This window comes from Danio rerio, chromosome 12, assembly GCF_049306965.1.
Source record: "Danio rerio strain Tuebingen ecotype United States chromosome 12, GRCz12tu, whole genome shotgun sequence".
NCBI lineage: Eukaryota > Metazoa > Chordata > Actinopteri > Cypriniformes > Danionidae > Danio > Danio rerio.
The window spans coordinates 7,315,001-7,336,429 of record NC_133187.1 but is presented as its reverse complement, the minus strand read 5'-3'; the positions used below and the strand labels follow the sequence as shown (position 1 = coordinate 7,336,429).

At 34.8% G+C, this 21,429-nt stretch overlaps 1 protein-coding gene across 49 annotated transcripts in view; it reads left to right on the top strand.

The window, feature by feature from the left end:
- The window catches only part of pcdh15b (protocadherin-related 15b), a 506,664-nt gene that overhangs the window by 255,428 nt on the left and 229,807 nt on the right, over positions 1 to 21,429 (top strand).

Sequence of the window (21,429 nt, the reverse complement as noted above, 5' to 3'; positions counted from 1 at the left end):
ACTCTGTGGACAAAAGTTTTGGCCATAGTCCATTCTCCAACATGCAAGTTTCATAAAGACATGGATGAGTGAGTTCTGTTAAAGACCTTGACTGGCCTACACAGAGTCCTGATCTCAACCTGATTGAACACCTTTGAGATGATTGTAGGCAGGATATATTTCAAATGCGTGTCTTTTTTGTTCTTCGTTTGAGGGGGAAAAGAAGTTCGAAAAGGCTGTGGTATACTATTATCAAACATTTAAACACCCCAGTCTGCAGTAGGCAGGGTTTAATTGTGTCACTCTGCTCACATTTACATATAAACACTTCAATGGCAGCTGAGACTTTAATAAACATCTCTCAAGAGAAGGGCCAACGTGGATCCTCACATCCCTACATTGCTTTCTATTTGCCGCAGAAAGACAACAAATGGCACTGACCAAGTGTGCAGAAACTCATAGAAAAGACCATATGTGACATGGTGGGCTTATTGTCTTGAGTGTGACTCCTTTCTTTAAAAATTTTTCTTTAAAATGTCTTCCCAAGCAGTCGTACAGGTGCGGATACATCTGTACCAGCTCTGCTACTCGATCTTTCAATGTATTCATGTGGCTAGTGTTGTTTTAGCGGAACTAGAAATAAACTTAGGGGAATAAATTTGCATGTTCTAGAACACACCAACGGTAGCTCAAAGGTCCTTAGGAGCCAAAATTAACTCAATTAAAGGTTCGCTTTGGTGAGCTGTTTCGAACTGCTAAAACAAACTTGAAACTACCATTGTTTTGTCCAGATTTTCTTCAGATTTAAATCATTTCAGTTAGTTCTTTGATTTCATTTGAAGTTTACCAAGATCTTAAGAGCGGAGACTGTGAACCAGACTTCCAGTCACCAGAAGAAAAAAAAATAAGTAGACGCAGTAGCAAGTTTTGGTTAGTTTAGCATCTTGTGTTAGTCGTTTTAGATAAATAGTAAATGTACAGTGCTATTGTTGGAGGATTAAAGTGTTGATGAAACAGATGTGTCTTCAGCTGTTTCTTAAAAACGATCAGAGACTCAGCTGCTCTTAGAGTTGAGCAAGTCCTTCCACTGGAATGGAAAATTAAAGATGAAAGTCCTTGCAATTTTTTTTTTTTTTTTTTGCACCCGGAAAGTCTTGCTGGGGCTGGCGGATGGATGGATGGATGGATGGATGGATGGAGAGATTGATGGATGGAGAAATAGACAGACAGACAGACAGACAGACAGAAGGATGGAGAGATGGATTGATGGATAGAGAGATGTGGAAATAGACACATGGATGGAGGGATGGATGGATGGATTGATGGATGGAGAGATGAATGGATGCATGGATAGATAAATGGATAAATTGGATGGATGGATGAACTGATGGATGGATGGATGGATGGATGGATAGATAGATGGATGGATGGTTGAATGAATTGATGGAGAGATGGAGAAATAGACAGACGGGTGGATGGAGAGATGGATTGATGGATGGAGAGATGTAGAAATAGATAGATGGATGGAGAGATGGATGGAGGGATGAATGGTTAGATGGATGGATGGATGGATGGATGGATGGATGGATGGATGAATGGATGGAGAAATGGATGGATGAATGAATTGGAGATGGATGGAGAGATGGAGACAAAGACAGACAGACGGGTGGATGGAGGGATGGATTGATGGATAGAGAGATGTAGAAATAGATGGATGGAGAGATGGATGAATTAATGGATTGATTAGATGGATGCATTACTGAATGGATGGATGGATGGATGGATGGATGGATAGATGGATTGATATATAAATAGATGTTGATGGATGGATGGAGAGATGGGGAAATAGATGGAAAGAGATACAGAGTTCTTCTTTAATATTTTACATAAAGGATTAAATCTAGCAATGTCAATATGGATAATGCCTTTTTTCTTGGTTTTAAAGCCCTGTGTGTTTATGCAGTCAAGCTGTCAATCCGCAAAGTATGTTAATTGTGCTAAAAGCACGGAAAGCTAAAAGCATTATGAGACAGATAATTCACAGGTAATTAGTTTAACACTTCAAACACAAGAGGTGACGGTGATTCATTGATTAAATGTTCCCAATTTAAATGTAAAACAGATAGCTTGTTAACAGCCTGCTGGAGAAAACTTTTTTCTTAAACAAAAGGAAGACAAATAAACGTTTTCACAATTCTGTTTAACCACAACAGCAATAGTTATTTCGTTTAAATGGTTGGATAAATTATATTAAAAATATATATAATTCATATTTTATAGGTACATTGATAATGGATTTTATTAAAAAATAAAATACAAGTTATGAGTTAAGGAAAAAAAAAACATTTTCAAAAAAAACTTGCAATACAAGTTTGGAATATTTGGCATGAATTTAATTGTACTATCTTTCTATTTTTAAAGATGTTCAGTGACTAAAATATTATTAGAATAAATAAATCCGTTTAAGGAAAATAGGAAAAAATAAAAGACCAACTTCTAATATAATTTCTTCCAAATTTTTTCAATTAAATTGACAAGAAAAAAAGGTGCCATGTTTCCAACATGTTTATATAATGTTTTAGTCAACACAATACCAATGTTTTAAATTACAATAAGAAGAAATCAGACAAATAACCCTGATTTTATCACAACAAATGGAAACAGTTGTTACTTTATAAATTTGCATAAAATATGATTATTTCAAAATATTAAAAATTTGTTATATTCATGCTTAAAAAAACATTTAAATATTCTATTTATATGAATAAAAGTCACTTATTTTATTAACTTGAATTTACTTGGTCAATTATAAAGTCCAATATCCTTTGTTCTGAACTGGAAAAAAGGTTGCAAAAAACACAAAATAAACGACTTTTAACATCATAAAATAGCTTTTTTGTTGTTGTATGCATCACATTTTCTTTTTTTCAGTCATAATAATAATAATAATAATAAAAAAACGTAACCTGAAAGCTTTTTGTTCATGATGGAAGTGTTAGTAAAATATAAGTTATGAGTTATTTTAGGGGAGAAAATAGGTGAATATATATATTTTTTGAAAATGTGAAAAAAATCGACAGAAATTTTGTTGTTTGTATTTTATTGCATTATTATTGCATTATTGCATTATATATGTTTCTATTTCTCAAGATGTTTAGTGACTGAAATATTATCTTAACAAATATATCTGTTAGATGCATGGATGGGCGCATGGATGGATATAAATATATGTACCAGTAAACTTTCTTCTGAACTTGAAAAAAGGTTGCATAAAATGCAAAATAAACAACTTTTAACATCAAAAACATTTTTTTATCATATTTATCACATTTTCCTTTTTCCAGTTATAGTAAAAAAAAGAAAGAAAAAAAACCTGAAAGCTTTTTGTTCATGGTGGAAGTGTTAGTACATTAGCGCTTTAGCTCTTTCAGTCCATTTCCCCCATCCCCTCTCGTCTGGCAGCCAGAGTGAGCAAAGAGCGGCTCTAAATCATGTTTACTTTAACATTTGGAGCCGTTTGACTTCAGGCCAGCAGATGCATCCAAGGACAGGTTTTAGAGGAACAGTGTTGTCCGTGGCCAATGATTAGCCATTCCAAAGCCCAGCGCCTTTATCAGCTGCTCTCTGCTCTGTCTGCCATTATTCAGGTGCTCACTTCACTCTTCAGATAGAAGGGATGGACAATATATCGCTTCAACCCTGACAGTGCAATTTGCACATCCGCAATAGTCAAATCACAGAATGTGTGATGTCCAACTCTACAGTTGAGAGTTAAAGGGATAGTTCACCCTGAAATGAAGATTTATTCGATATTTACTTATCCTCAGGTGGTTTCAAAGTTTCTATACTCTTTTGAACACTGAAGAAGATATTTTTAAGAAAGCTGAAAACCCATAACCAGTAGTGGGAAAACAAATACTAAAGTAACACATACAGATATGCTCACTGAATACAAACCCAACAGATCACTCAGATCTTTAGGATCATAAAAACTAGAAATTCCAAGAGTTCAGTCAAAGCAGGGTGAATCTGCCTTCAGCCACTATGCCCCTCGCTGCCGGAATCAGCTTCCAGAAATGATCAGATGTGCACCAACATTAGGCATGTTCAAATCAAGACTGAAAACACATCTGTTTAGCTGTGCCTTTACTGAATGAGCACTGTGCTGCGTCCGACAGATTGCACTATTATGTTTTTCTTTTTCTTTTTCATTATTTTATAACCTATTTTAACACATTTTAAATAGTTTTTAATCATTTTTATTTTCTGCATCATATGTCCTAAATTTGTCTTTTTTATTCCTGTTTATGTAAAGCACTTTGAATTGCCACTGTGTATGAAATGTGCTATATAAATAAACTTGCCTTGCCTTGCCTAACACTCAACAGTTGTTTTTGCTGCTTCTTTAAACTACTTATTTAAAATGAGCTGAATCAACACAATTCTTGAGACATTTATAATGGGAGTCAATGTAATGAATGGATTTCAATGGCCCATGTTAAGTCTGAAGGACGTTTGGCAAATCCTAGCACCCCAGGGCTACAACTTTTACTTCCTTGTGAGATGTTCTTACTCAGGCTGCAAACCTCATCGGATATTGTAAATCTCTTGTTTCCTTGAAAATCAGTTTTGGCGCTAATATGCATCAAAGTTTGGTGCAATGTTAAGTCAGTTTGATTAAAAAAAATCCTGACACCTTTTAAAAGTCTTAACACACCAATGCTGATAAATCTGCACAATTTGACCCCACTTTCAAGAGTCTGGGATGAAAATTACGGGACTAATTATGCACCAATATTTTTTGTCCTGAATTAAGAAGACGGAATAATAATAATAATAATATGGAGAAAAACAATAGTGGATTTGCCTAAAGGCCACACTAATACCCCACTAATAAAACTATTAATAAATAAACCCCACTAATAATAAAGTTGATTAAATATAGTGCCTTTGTGCAGACACGTTACAGTAACACTTACAAAAGCAAAACAATAAATGTGACAAGAGTCAGTAATAAACCATATAATCAGCCAACAGAAAAACACAATTGGAAAAGATTCCCCTTCGTATCTATGCTCTGTTATATTTCTCTCCAGTATGCCTGCGATTTATTTATTGTATTTTATGCAGATGCACTCACCTACAAAACCATCTCATTAATGAATAATTATGAATTTGATTACACTTTATATCTCGCTATTATTAAACCTTTATCTATGATTTTACCTCAGTAAACTCCTAATTTGCTGCTTGTTAAAAGTTAGTAAGATAACAGTTCAATCCACTCAATTTTGTTCAAATAAATAGGGTAACTTATTTATATACCCCTTGTTTGCGTGGGTTTCCTTCAGGTGCTCCAGTTTTCCCCAGAAGTTCAAAGAGGTGGTAAAGGTGAATTAGGTAGGCCAAATTGTCCGTAGTGTACGTGTGTGAATGAGTGTGTATGGATGTTTTCCAGTGATGTGTTACATCTGGAGGGGCATCCGCTGCGTTAAACACATGCTGGATATAGGCATGTCATTCCTCTGTGGTAACCCCAGATTTATAAAGGGACTAAGGCGAAAAGGAAATGCATGAATAATCGATTTGTGTTGGGTCAACGTGAAATTTGTGGAACCCAGCATTTTTACAGCATTTTATTTAAATGGATTTGCATTGTAAACCCGAAATAAAAGTTTAAAAGTTATATGGGCTGAATTTAATCAAACATATTCAATTGAAGGCGGCACGGTGGCTCAGTGGTTAGCACAGTCACCTCACAGCAAGAAGGTCACTGGTTTGCGTCCTGGCTGGGCCAGTTGGCGTTTTTGTGTGGAGTTTGCATGTTCTTCCCGTGTTGGCGGTGCTCTGGTTTCCCCCACAGTCCAAAGACATACAAGTGAAAAGTTTAAAAGTGAACTGGAGAAACAAAATTGACTGTAGTGTGTGTATGAGAATGCGAGAGTGTTTAAGTGATTCCCAGTACTGGGTTGCAGCTGAAAGGGCATCCGCTGCGTAAAACATATGCTGGATAAGTTGGCAGTTCCTTCTGCTGTGACGACCCCTGATAAATAAGAAACTAAGCTGAAGGAAAATGGTCAAATGATTGAACATTAAATTGAAGTATACTAAATGTAATTAGTTTTAAATTCAGCCCATTTGCAACAAGTTTCTTAAAAAAATGTAGGTCCAATGAATCATTTTTGTTCAGTGTAGCAAAAAAATTCTATAGATTCTGTCTGACCCTGATTAATAAGCCACTAAATAATAGTGTTACCATGATTTGTTTTTCTTCAAATATAGCTACTCAAGCAATCTGGTGAAATTGTTTTCATATCGCAATGCATATCGCAGGAAAACTGTCCACAATGTCGGTTTTCCAATATATTGCCACCATATCAATCGTATTTTTCTCCATTTTCACGCGTACCCCTTTCTGTCTACCACTTTTAAACTCCTCCATTTTTTTATCTCATGATGTGCTTCCAGGATACAGTATATCAGCACCTCTGCTACACATCAGTTGAAGGGCCTCGTGTAGTTAATTAATTCGCTCATGTTCCTGCTAGATTAAAAAAGGGCACCTTAAGAGCGAGTTTATCTGGAAGAGGAAAATGAATGAAAGCTTTACAGTACCTTACATTTTATCACGATGGCTCAGTGCATAGCACTGTCGCCTTACAGCAAAAAGATAGCTGGTTTGAGTCACGGCTCTCCCAGTTGGCATTTCTGTGTGGAGTTTGCATGTTCTTCCCATGTATGTGTGGGTATTTCTCCGGGTGCTCCAGTTTCCGACACAGTCCAAAGACACGCACTATAGGTGAATTGAATACTAAATTGGGCATGTGTGTGTGTGGATGTGAGAGTGTATGGGTGTTGGAAGGGCATCTACCACATAAAACATATGCTCAAATAGTTGGTGGTTTATTCTGATGTGGAGACCTCTGATAAATCGGAGGCTAAGCCGATTGAACGAAGGAATGAAATATAAGTAAACACATTATTTTATGAAAAAATGTCTATTTTAAAAAAAAAATTTTCCCCAGTAAGGACATTACATAAGGACTTCTGTTGTTTTTGTTTCAGATTGATACTGTCTATGGCCTAACCTTAGCTCTAAAATCAACCCTCACAGAATCCAGTGTCAACCAATCCTTAAATGCTAATAAAAACATGATCTGGATGATTTATTAGCATTTTTTGTTTTGTTAAGTGAGGAACAGTGAAATGTCCTTACAACTGGATCGTTTTCATATTTCACATTTTACATTTGAGGCCTCACAAGTATAACTAAACCAGTACACACACAATTACATTGATTCTAGAGCACACAATATTAGTAAATTTATAATCAATTAATGTAACAAAGAATATTTTATTTTATATTTTAATAATTATGGTATTTAAAGGTAAAAAGAATTTAATGTACATATTTAAAATATGATTTAATTATAAAGTTAAGCATTTTATTTCTACAGATTTAATATTATTAATTGGTAGAAATTAGTTACATATACGTATACATACATACATATATATATATATATATAATGCATTAATTAATAGTGATTTTAATTAGTTGAGTGATGTTTATTCTTACATATATATATATATATAGAAAACAAATATATTAAAAAGCATTTAATTTCTACCAATACAATTATTTTCTTTAATAATATTAATTTGTAATTGATTCTTAAAGATAAATAGCAAACAAATCCATGTATAAATTATATAAACGTATCTCAATATAACCATCAACAATATGAATAATATGAATCCATCCATTCATCCATCCATCCATCCATCCCTTGTCTGTCTGCATCCATCGCTTGTCTGTCTTAATCCATCCATCCATCCATCCATCCATTTATCTATCCATTCCTTGTCTGTCTCCATCCATCCATCCATCCATCCATCCATCCATCCATCCATCCCTTGTCTATCTGCATCCATTGCTTGTCTGTCTGAATCCATCCATCCATCCATTTATCCATCCATCCCTTGTCTGTCTCCATCCATACCTCCATCCATCCATTCATTGTCTGTCTGCATCCATCCATCCATCCATCCATCCATCCATCCATCCATCTATTAATTGTCTGCATCCATCCATCCATCCATCCATCCATCCATCCATCCATCCATCCATCAAGAGTATTGATTACAAAATAATATTTGCTCCAGCACCAAATTATGTATTATGAAGTCATAGTGCTTGTTCACACACAAATGCACTTTCCCTTAAGTTCACCACATTCTTGCAGAACTCCCTCAGTCTCATTATTTTTATTTTTTTTTCATAATCGTTGTTTTTCCATAAGAGCCAACGTCTCATCTCTCTCTCTCTCTCAGAAAAGACACATATATTGCTCTTCTGAACGGGTGAATAGCGCGCAGGAATCCCAGACACTTTCACTTCCACAAACTGATCATGTCTGACAGGTGTTTTATTCGCTCTCGGAGAATCTCTCCACTCTTAACACAACATGAAAGGTCAAGTAAAGCCGGACTCAAGTGGCCACCGTCTCGCGTTTGCCATCTTTTCCCCTTCGCACAGGCTTTCTGAAATGGAAACGGCAGCTATACCGAGTCAAATACCTTTGGGGAAAGCAATGAGCGTAATGCCACATTGGAGGATTCAGGACTGGAGAAATTAATGGCTTTTTTCCCTCCAGTCTGCTGGCCATTTCGGTGGCGCTTCAGCTGCTGTTTGAAGCTGTCCTCCTCACATATAGATGATTATTGAGCAGGATTTGCTGTAATGGCTCCCCCCCCCCCCCCCCTCATTTCACCACACAGCTGAAAGCATGAGTGAGAAAAAAGTGCAGCGGTCGGTGTATGATGCAGGTGCTGTTTTATAAATTCTGTAATGGAGATGATTAGGTAATCTTCTGCTTATGCCTTGTGCATTTCATATGTTGAGAACATCCTTTATGGTGTCACTGTCTCTGAGGCTTTCTGTCTTATATAGTTTTTAACCCTGAAAACATATTTTTATTGATCTAAATTTTTGTTTAAGTCTAAGCTTTTTGTTTTTTTGCTTGTTTATTTTACAGCATACTATTTAAACATCTGATAAGTTTTAATTATATCAGTTTTTGGTTTTACTTCAGCCAATTTTTCCAAAACTTGCTGCATTACAATATTTTATATATATATATGAGCAATATCACATGAGTAGCAGTGCGATATGGCTGTATATCGGCACTGGTGGGAGCGTTGGCACGAGGCCACAGGCCAAGTGCCTTAGTGCCCCCACCAGTGCCGATATACAGCCATATCGCACTGCCACGAGTATGATATTACGTTTATGCAACAGTTTGATGGCATAATTGTGTGTATAAACAAAATCAAACATGGAGAGTCTCAAAAACCCTTTTGTATGAGGAACTACTTTCTTCCACGTTGCATTCAAATCATAAGCTGACAGTTAAACAGCTGAGCAAGCATCTTTTAAACTTTAGATCTGTAGTGTCTGCTTTTTGCTGGCTGTATGTGGGTGGAGTAATACACAAAGGGTAAAGAGGCTGTACGTGTGCTGATATTACTTAAATATATCACAGCTATCAGACAATCAGATTCGAGAACCAGACAAAACTGTTGCATATATATATATATATATATATATATATATATATATATATATATATATATATATATATATATATATATATATATATATATATATATATATATATATATTATTTTAAAAAAAAAATTTTTTAATATATTTTATATTTGTTATTTATTGAATGAGTAAATATGAGCAATAACACACTTGTAGCACTGTGGCAGTATGTCTATATATCAACACTGGTGGGGAGCGTGCGTTGGCTCAAGGCTGCAGATCGAGTGCATTACCATTCGTTCACACCGAAAGCTGCGAGAGCGTCAAAGTAGCCGGAAGTCATTCATTTTCAGTGAGAGCCCGTGGCGAGCAGCAGCACAGCATGTCTTCACCAGTGTGGGCGTCGAGGAGAGTTAAAATCAAGTCAACTTCATTGTAATGAGCTATGACGCGGTTCGGCGGCAAGCAATCAGAATGAAGAAGTCCACCGCTTGAGAGGAGTTCAGAGAACACAGTGCTTTCTGACCACAGTTGTTCCCAAGGGTTTGATTATTGCGGACGCCAGATTTTCAATTATTTACAATGTTTTCTTAAAGGAACATGCATTAAATAAGTTACTGGCGGGTTACTGATGTGCATTAATGTTAAATATATTTATCTTAAAAAAAAGCGGTACAAAACAGCATTGCTGCTTCAGGATATTTCAGACATATGGAAACATTGGATAATTAAGTGGAGCAAAGCCACACCACATGCAACTCGATCTTAGATTGTTAAATGAATTTGATAAGAAGTGTGCAACATTTTCACGCTAGAAAGCATATTTTATACAGGAATGTAACTGATATGCTGCAACGGCTCCTTTAAATATGAGATTAATGTAGCGAATTTTGACGCTCTCGCCGCCGGAGCTGAAGGCAGACAGCGTTGTTGCCAGGGCGGCCATGGACGCTCTCACCGCTTTCAGTGTAAACGCACAGTTAGTGTTCCACCAGTGGCGATTTACAGCCATATCGTACTGCTACGATTGTGATATTGTGTTTCTACAACAGTTCGACAGAATAATCGTGTATATAAAAAAGAAAATCAAACATGAAGAGTCTTAAACTCTTTTGTAAGAGGAACTACTTTCTTTAACCATTCATACATATGTGCAGCTGACTGTCAGAACAGCAGTAACTTTTGCTACTTCACAAACGTCACTTTAGAGCGATTTAAATTATTCTCTAGAGTAGTATCTAAAGTGATGACAAAACAGGTGATTTTGCTCACATTTTAAGAGTATGAGGCTGAATGGCATGTATTGTAACCAGTCTACAGAGATTTCCCAGTATTTCCTTTGCAATCAGGATTTCACCATAATTAACCCCGAAAAAGCCAAAGCAAAGCAAACACTAGCAGATTACTATAGTATAAATTTAGCACTACAAAATATAAAAGAGAGAGATCAACTTGGAATGTCACTTACCTGTTCTGTATTAATTTTTTCAGAGGTAGTTGGAAATGTATGCTGAAAAAAATGCTGTTTTACTCCCCCAAGGACTTATTACAGGTCTCTGTCGCCAACTTTCGACAAAATTTCAACCATCTTTGCTCGGCTCAGTATGCCAGGCTGATGGCAGCCATTGCAATGAATCTCCGAAATTATAAATATTTAGAATGGGCACTGTTCTTATAAATAAACTGCATAGTTGCAATCTAAACAATCTAAAAAGCTGGAATATTTGTCAAACTGTAGTCCTCTGCTTACCACTCGTGTGGGCGGAGTAATGCACAAGGGTATAAAGGATATACGAGTGCTGATATTACCTTAATATCTTTTGGGATTCAGCGAATCAGATTTGCGAACCAGATAGAACTGTTGTGTATAAAATAATAGCAACAGCATCAATAATAATAGTAATAATAACAATAATAAATGTTTTTATTATTATAAATAATATTATATGTTGATAGATATTAAAGTGTGGCTTTGGATTATTTATTTGTTTTATATTCTTTCTCTTTCTGTCTCAATAAAAATATTGTATTATATTGTAACTAATGATATAACATTTTATTAAACAGTTTATTTTATCAATTATATTTATATGGATTTTAAATTTAGCAAATGAAATTCTTGTGATGTAATAAAACTGTTATTGAATTAGCTATATATTTTGAATGATTTTTAAATATACACAATTTGCTTTATCTCATTTAAATTATTCAATGATAAAGCTACATTTGTGTTCATTTATAGGTTTATTTTTAAGTATATTATTAAAACAGGACTTGAGTACAATTGTATTTAGCAGCCAACCTCTATCTCAACTTTTGCCACATTTAATAAAATCATTTTATTTTATTTTATTTGTATTTTTGATTATTATTTAGCTAATAATAATTTGATCTAGATAACAATTTGATGATGATCATAATAACATAATTTATAAATGTGCAAATATGGCTGCCTCGGCTATTAAGCACACATATAAAGATGACTGACATATATAATAAATTGACGTATTTCAAATATTTAAGAATTTAATTCAGAGTTTAATTCCATTCATTTTTATCACTGCATTAACATATATTCCTTTAGATAGATAGACATTATTTAGCTAGTAAATTGACGTATAATTTAATTTATTTTAAATGCAGTTATGCAGTCAACCGACAGAATTAAATTCACATTTAATAAGCTCCTTTTATCCCAGCGGGGGTCGGAATGTGTTGGAGGCTGGAGACGCATGTGGACTCTCTCCGTTCTGGAGCCTGGCCAGTCTTATCTAAAGGGCAACCAACAGGGATGACAAAACTTTCTGATACTCTAATGTAGTTATTTGGCTGCTTTATTGCTTCAGCGGCCTGCTGCTGGAGCTCTTGGTGGGAGGTTAATAAAATGCCAGTAATGAGTTGCGTTCCCCATTAATTACTGTAATAAAAGACAGAGTTCAAAGATCGCGCATGGACTGAAGTCATCTCACCTCCCAGGACACTGTAGGTCTCTCTCAATGAGCTTTTGTAAGATTTATTTCTGCTTGTGTTGTGATTTAGATACACTTTTAAATATTAAAAGTTTCAAATGACCAAAAAAAGGGTTTTAATAATGATGCTTTTTTAAATTTTTTTTATTTATTTATTTATTTTCATAGTCTGAAGTACATTTAAAAAATATATTTTTTCCATTAAAACCTTTTTTGAAATGAAAAGGTTTCATGAATGTTCAAAATAAAACATAAGAAAATCCCTAGCTATGTTTATGTCTAGAGCTGCGAATTAAATGGATGTGCACAACTGCAATATCACATAAAAGATTTGCAAAGAACGCACCATTTCCATCCAATGACACAGAGAACAAATTGGTCACTTCCAAGTAAACTGGCGCCAAACATCAAAAATAAAAATGAAATTTCCTGCTGTAGGAGAAGCCACCATATGTCTTTTTTTCCTTTAGACTCGATTCTTCTAGATTTGTGCATAAGAAGACGAAATGCAATGAACGCTCAGTGGATTTTGGAGGCACGAGACGCTCTTTGGAAGCGCAGATGCTCAAGACAATTCTGGATACAATCAAAGTCCTTTTAAGGCAAGTCGTTTTATTCGGTGGCCATCTTTGAAACGCCTCTCGGGAAGAATGTTTGAATGGGGAAACATTGAATTCTTTAAAATAGCTTACGATTAAATGTCATATTTGGAATCATCAATAAAATTAAACAACAACTGTCCCTTTAGTTTTATTTCTAAACATTTGAATCACAAAATACGCAGAAACTCTGGTCCAAGCCCCTCCTCCAGAGAGTCCACAGTTTATAGTGGTCAATGATTGGCTCCTGTACTCGAAGGCGGGGCTTATTGATGGTTTGTCATATTAATCGCTACACTTTTCCCCATTCAAAACTATACAAGTGACATTGGAGAACTAAAGGAGTGAAGAATTGGATCCAGAATCAGAAATGCTTTGATGGATTTTTTTTAATCAAATCAATGAGACTGATTCCTAAAAGGCCCCAATGATAGACTTCCGCATTGATCCTGTCGGCCAGCCTAAACATCCACCTGTGACCTACTCAGACCTGCAGCTTCTCCATGATGGACGTACAGCGTTCTCCAGCCTCTGGCACCTAGACTGCAGCTCTGCACAACACGTTTGGCCAAAAGAGAAATGACTGTGCCCAACTACGCCTGGTTTCTCTCAGTCCAATTTGTCAATTAGTGAAGCTTGTTCCTTACCACTGGCTTGCTTGGTTTTGGGATTTGTAAATCATTTTTTAATGCACTTAATAATAATAATAATTTTTTTTTTTTTTATGAGAAGAGAAGGATGCCACTGCTGAGAGTCATTTGCATTCACGTACTTGGGTACATTACAGACCTTGGGCTATATTCACAAATAACCGCTCAACAGCTGCGAGTGGTGTTTGAAGAGCTAAATATGGTGCTACTCATGTAAAGTTGAGTTATGAAAGCAAGTGACAACCACGTTCTTTAACCAAAGTGACTACCTGCAATTTGCACGGGTCATGACTGAATGTTTAGATTGTGTTCAGCTGGAAAGTGCTGTATTAACAGAACCACCGCCAACAATTAGCTGCCTGTGTCATACATGTGACATAAGCGCTCACTTTGCAGGTCATTGTTTCGCTGTCAGTCACTTATATTACCGGTTGTCAACCTCTGAATGGGCGGGAAAAATGGCTGAAAATAGGGCTTTTGTGTTGTAGGTGGTGAGCAAGAGCAAAGTCCTGTTCTGTTTGGTAAAAAAAAATACATATATATTAAGAGGGAGAGAGAGAAGGAAAGTCAAACAATGTAGAAATATCCAAAAATCTGTTATTCCACAAAATAATATGTTAAACATATTTTAAATGTCTGTTTAATGAACATTCTGAAGTATAAACATCTTAAAGATATATTATAAATGACCGGGTTAACAACATGTTAGCTCATGCTAACAACATTGTGTTGGTAACATATTACTAGTGAGTCAACTCATGTTAACATGCTAATTCTTGCTAAAGACATGCTAGCAACACATTTATTTGTGTTTTCAATACTGTAAATTAATATTAGAAGCATTTCATTCAAAAAATGGTAGCAACATGCTATTTCATGCTAATTCATGTTAGAAACCTTATCTTTATAGTAATTAATGTTAACAATGTTATATCATGTTAGAAACATGCTAGCAATGTGCTAGTCCGTGATAAAATTGTGTTGAAAGATTAATTATTGCTAGCAATATTAGCCATGCTACAAGCAACTTGCAATTTGTCAACAGTACTTTGTTTTAGCAATGTTTAATCATGTTAGAAATATGCAAGCAACCTGCTTGTATATGGTAGAACTGTGTCGAAAACATTAATGCTAGCAGTGTTAGTAATGCTAGAGGCAATTAGCATTATCTTAACAATCCTTTTTCTTCTTAATCCACTCAAATTAAAGGTTGTGTCTGTTAATATTATTAGCAATCTGATCATGAAGTAGGTAGCACTGTGGCTCAGTGTCACCTTACAGCAAGAAGGTCGCTGGTTTGAGTCCCGGCTGGGCCAGTTGGTATTTCTATGTGGAGTTTGCATGTTCTTTCTGTGTTGGCGTGGGTTTCCTCCGGGTGCCTCTGTTTCCCTCACAGTCCAAAAACATGCGCTAAAGGTGATTTGGTAAGCTAAATTAGCTGCAGTGTGTGTGTGTGTGTGTGTGTGTGTGTGTGTGTGTGTGTGTGTGTGTGTGTGTGTGTGTGTGTGTGTGTGTGTGTGTGTGTGTGTGTGCGCGTGTGTGTGCGTGTGTGTGCGTGTGTGTGCGTGTGTGTGTGTGTGTGTGTGTATGTGTGTCGGTGTGTCAGCGTGTGTGTGTGTGTGTGTGTGTGTGTGTGTGTGTGAATGTGAGAGTTTGTGGGTGTTTCCCAGTACTGGGTTGTGGCTGCAGGGCATCTGCTGTGGTTCATTCCATTGTGGCAACCTCTGATAATCAGACAGAGCTGAAGGAAAATGAATGAATGAATGAAATTAGTAAAATGCTAGCAAAATATTTTATTGTATATAGAAAATATTGTATATAGAAATACGTTAGCAACCTTAATTTGTGCTAACAAAATGCTAATGTGGTAAATGTATGCTAGATGCATGTTAAGTAATGCTAGCAGAGTGCTAAATCAAGTTTGAAATATGTTAGCAGCTATAAAACTATAAATCGTTAACTCTGAAGTAAATTAAATATCCCTGTAAATCATGTAAAGAGATACTAATAAACCTATTTAAAATATCTGTTTAATGAACATTCCAAAGTATAAACATCTTAAAAGATATATTATGAATATCTATTTACTGTCTGACAGGAGATGACCAGGTTGACAACACATTAGCTCAAGCTAACAACAGTGTGTTAGAAACCTGTTACTAGTAAGTCAACTTATGTTAACATGCTAATTCTTGCTAAAGACATGCTAGAAACGCATTTATTTGTGTTTTCAATACTGTATGTTAATATTAAAAACATTTAGTTTGAAAGAGTAGGAACATGTAAGTCCATGCTAACAATTCAAATTCATGTTAGAAACATTATTTTCATGGTAATGTTAACAGTGTTTAAATATGCTAGCAACATGATAGTTCATGGTAGAATTGTGTTGAAAACATTAGTGCTAGCAATGTTAGCCATGCTAGAAACAACTAGCATTATGTTAACATTTATTTTTCTTCTTAATCAAATTAAATGAAAGGTTTACTATCACAGTGGCTCATATATGTGCCGAATAAGTTGGCAGTTTATTCTGTTGTGGCGACTCCTGATTAATAAAGGGAGCCGAAGGAAAATTAAAGAATGGATAAATGTTTTATAAACGTTATAATTTTTAAACAGCTTAAAGAAAAAGATATAAATGTTTATACAACAGTTCTGTCTGGTTCTTGAATCTGATTGGCTGATAGCCGTGTGATATTTTGCCAGTAACATCACACAAGGGCCTCTACACCCTTCATATCTGTGTATTACTCCGCACACATACAGCAAGCAACAAGCAGAGACGCTACAGTTTTACAAATATTACTGTTGTTAGGCAACAAAATGTACCTTTGAGGCTTTTTTAGTCGAGGATGTATTTGTTTAGATAGCAACTATGCAGTTTATTTGTAAGAATAGTGCCTATTTTAAAATATTTACAATTTCTGAGAGCTCGTCGACAGGCAAAGACAGTTGGTGTTGTCTATCCACAAGATGGCGCCAGAAGCGCATAAGCCATTGCTTAGTTTGTTCTCTTGAGCGCGTATAAAAAGCTGAAAAATGGAAGCCTTGTTGTTTTAAGGTGGACCGGATAGAGTCAATAAGAAGCTGGATTCAGCCTTGTCCCTCTTTATCGCAAACACAACAGCAGTCTGGTGAGAAATCTCTTTAGACGGATGGCATTTCATGTCACGTTCAGTCTTATAATCTTAAAATGTGAGCAAAATTTGCTGTTTTGTCATCACCTTTAGGGGGTCACACACCAGAAGTGCCGCTTCAAATTACGCTATAAGGAATCATTCAAATACTAGCTCTAAAGTGACATTGGTGAATTAGTGACGGCTTCTGCTGTTCTGACGTCAGCTGCGGATGTGAATGAATGGCGGAAGAAAGTAGTTCCTAATACAAAAGGGTTTTAGACTCTCTGGGTTTGATTTTCTTTTTTATGTACAAGATTGTGCCGTCGAACTGTTGTATAAACACAATATCACACTCGTAGCAGTGTGCTATGGCTGTATATCAGCACTGATATACAGCCATAGCACACTGAGTGTGATATTGCTCATCCATTTAATGTCTGATGGGAGATGTCCAGGTTAAAAACAAATTAGCTCACACTAACAACATTGTGTTAGAAATATGTTAGCAATTAGTCAACTTATGTTAACATACTAATTCTTGCTAAATCTGTGCTAGCAACACATTTTTTTTTTGCGTATTGGCAATATGTTGATTAATATTAGAAACGTCTAACAATGCTAATTCATGTTAGAAACATTATCAACATGGCAATTCATCTTTAATCATGTTAGAAACATGCTAGCTACATGGTAGTTCATGGTAGATTTGTGTTTAAAACATTAAGTAATGCTAGCAATGTTAGCCATGCTAGAAACAACTAGCATTATATTAACAGTTCTTCTTAATCAAATCAAAGGTTGTATCTGTTAATATTATTAGCAATTTGACCATGAACTTAAAGTAAACCGTCGTATTTATATCATATATAATATTGTAATTACTTCACATTGCTAGTTACTAATTGGACCTTCATGTGGACACACATTGCTATAGCTCATGGGTCTCAAACTAGATTTGGAAATGGATACAAATAATTGAGGTGTTTAAAAGAGTTATGAACACCTTCATTAGTTGGATCAGCTGTGTTTGATCAGGGTTGGAGCAAAACTGTGCAGAGCTGCGGCCCTCCGGGAATCCAGTTTGAGACCTATAATAGGTTATGAAACAAAAATCACAATGATTCCTCCTACCTGTTTTTTTTTTTTTTTGTATTTTTCAATGACAAATTTAAACGAGCTGTGAGCTTACAATTTCGTGCATAAGTTAATATCAAATATATTACTTTAAATAAGTCATTTTCCCCTGTGTGTTTTCTCCCAGGACTATACAAAAGCAGCGTTTGTGTGCATAATGGATGACTGTGAGCGTAATATGCGTAATCACACTCAGCGAAGACCCCACAAGCTCGTGATTTACTACTGTCAGAGGCTTTGTAATTGCAGGGGTTGGGAATTACAGGCCGAGCATGAGAAATAAATCTGAACCATTCTGTTTTCTGCTGCCGCTTATTAGGTCTGGGAGGAATACATGCGTTTGTGTGTCCAGGTCCACGTCTGTGCAGAATGGAAAGCATGTTCACTTCTGCTGAGATGAGAAATGAACTCGGAGATCGTATCGTTCTCTTTGGATTTGGCATTTGTTAAGTGTTTGTTCATTCGTGAGTGTATTTGGAGTTTATTTACAGTGCCTCCATTATAGCCTATAAGGTTATATAACATGTAGGGTTACAAAATGTGAGTCACAACATTAAGTCAGTTTCTTTTCATATTTAAGTTATTTAATTTTTAATTATGCGAGCTTGGCAAAGTCAACATACTGAAATCTTTGCTTGCTCCTTTTTCTCTTCTGAGACTAACTCGGGTAGATCATTCTGACTCGGTACACTCTCAGAAATAAAGGAACAGGAGCTGTCACTGGGGCGGTACCTTTTCAAAAGGTACATATTTGTACCTGAAGGGTACATAATGGTACATTAAAGGTACTTTTTCGGTACATTTGGGTACTAATATGCACCTTTTAGGTCCCACTTTAGCTCTCACTAGCAAGGCATAGCAATGAGCTCAGGACATGTTAGCAGCATGCTGTAAATTTGTTATTTGTATGATAAACAAACTAACAATAGGATTTATGTAAGATGTTTGCTAGCAACATTGCGTGCTAACAATAGGGCCTATATTACATATAAATGTGCTGTTATAAACATACTAGCAACATGTATATATGTGCTTAGTGTTTATAGATATTTTAAGAAATATGATATTAACAGGCTAACAACATAATACCCATGCTAAAGTCATGTTAACAACGTGTTAGTGCATGCTAACAGCATTTTAAGTCATTTTAACAATATGAACCCATGCTAGAATTGTGCTAATGACATCGTAATGAATATAGCAACATGGTAGTTCAATCCTTTGAATGGTAATTCAATCCTTTTTTTGTTCTGAACTGCTCTTTTTCTTCTTTTCTTTAATTTTCTTTAATTTTCTTTTTGATGTATTTTGCAGTTTTGGTGTAACCCTAATTAGAGAAGGAGGAAAGATAATGCTTTAATTAAATCACTGTCAAAAAGATTAAAAAAAAAAATTTTTATTTGTTTGTGGTTGTATTTTATTTTATTTTATTTTATTTGTTAAGCAGTTTTGATGTAACCCTCATAAAAAAAGAAATATTTTTTAATGAATATGTTTATATAACTAAACTATGCCTTTAATATTTTTTTGGGTCACATAAAGCCATTTGATTTCCAAAATGGCACCTATACAAGCTGAAACCGTTATAATAAAGTGTGGTCATAGTCACGTTTCCATATAGTGTTTTCAAATAGGAAGCAATTTAATTTTGTATTTATTTATTTATTTATTTATTTATTTATTTATTTATTTATTTATTTATTTATTTATTTATTTATTTATTTATTTGTTTGTTTGTTTGTTTGTTTGTTTGTTTGTTTGTTTGTTTGTTTATTTATTTATTTATTTATTTATTTATTCATTTTATTATTTGTTTTGTTTATTTATTTAATTTATTTCATTTTAATTTTATTTTTAATGTATTTTGCAGTTTTTAGTGAACCTTTTTAGTGTATTTTTTTCTTTTTTAATGAATTAAATTTTTAATGAATTTAATTAAAATATATTTTTTTATTTTTTATTAATATTATTTATTATTATTTTTACATTTATTTTATTTGTTAAGCAGTTAGGATGTAACCCTCATAAATATGTTTATGTAATAGTGATAAATATGTGCTCTGCATTTCGTTGTCTCAATGTTTTATATGCTTATTTATTTATTTATTTATTTATTTATTTATTTATTTATTTAAGAATATATTTAATATTTTGGCAGAATTGGGTAACTGTATTGGTCTGGCCCTCTAAAAACCACCCTAGTTTCTAATGTAGAAAACTAATCGGCCACCCCTGGTGTAACGGATGCTCTTCCCGGGACGGGGTTTTCGTTCCAACTATCCTGAGGATTAGTTTCTCCCTGCTCTTCGCTGACTTACAGATCACTTTTTTCATTTATTTATTTATTTCCCGACCAGCTTCATTTTTACCCGGGCATCTCAGGGTTCATCCACGCCACTCACTGTGCCACTGTCATTTTCCAGAGGCAGCTTAAATTATAGATGAGCATATTTACTGACTGCTGATATTATGGTGGAGAGAGAGAGATGCTGAGGGAAATTTACTCATCCCTCAGGCTCAGCAAACGTATAAGCGGGTCTCCGGAGCTCATAAATGAAATGTGGAAATGTGGCCCTGAGTTCTGTGGACAAACATCTGCAGCTCATTTGCAGCAAGTGATAGGAATGTTTGATGAAGCTTCCTTCTCACGTGCGATCGTCGTGTTGGTGTTTTGTTGTTTTATAAATGTATGTGATGCGGGTCTATTTTGTATCATTTTATCATTATTGTTACCATTTTTTATTTTAATTCAAATAAGCATTGAAAATCAGTGAATAAGTGAATATCTATATGTATCATTCTATAAAATAAATATGTAATATAATTTATGTTGATGTATTTTTGGGACTATGATTTGAACATAATTATGAAACATACTAATTAATAAATAAAAAATTGTTTGAATATTTAAATGTCTTATTTTGTTGACGTTTTATTAATAGATGTATTTTGTTGATTAATGATTATCAAAATAATTATCAATAAAAAGTAAAAGTAAAAAAGGTCAGAACCCACACAAATACCTAAATTATTTTATATATAATAAATTTAATAATAATTATTGTGATATCCCAAAATCACCTGTTTTGTAATCACTTTAGACATTACGCTAGAAAATCCTTCAAATACTAGCTCTAAAGTGATGTTGGTGAATTAGTGTTTTGTTTTTTATATAAACCATTATGCCGTCAAACTGTTGTATAAATGCAATATCACATAGATATGGCTGTATATCAGCACTGTTGGGACACTAAGGTACTCGGTCTGCACGTGCCGATATACAGCCATATCGCACTGCTACAAGTGTGATATTGCTCATTGTTTTATTAAAGCAGTTTTTAAGTTTTTAAAAACCATTTTAAGGTCAAAATTATTAGCCCCTTTAAGCTATTTATTTTTTGTATAGTCTACAGAACAAACCATCGA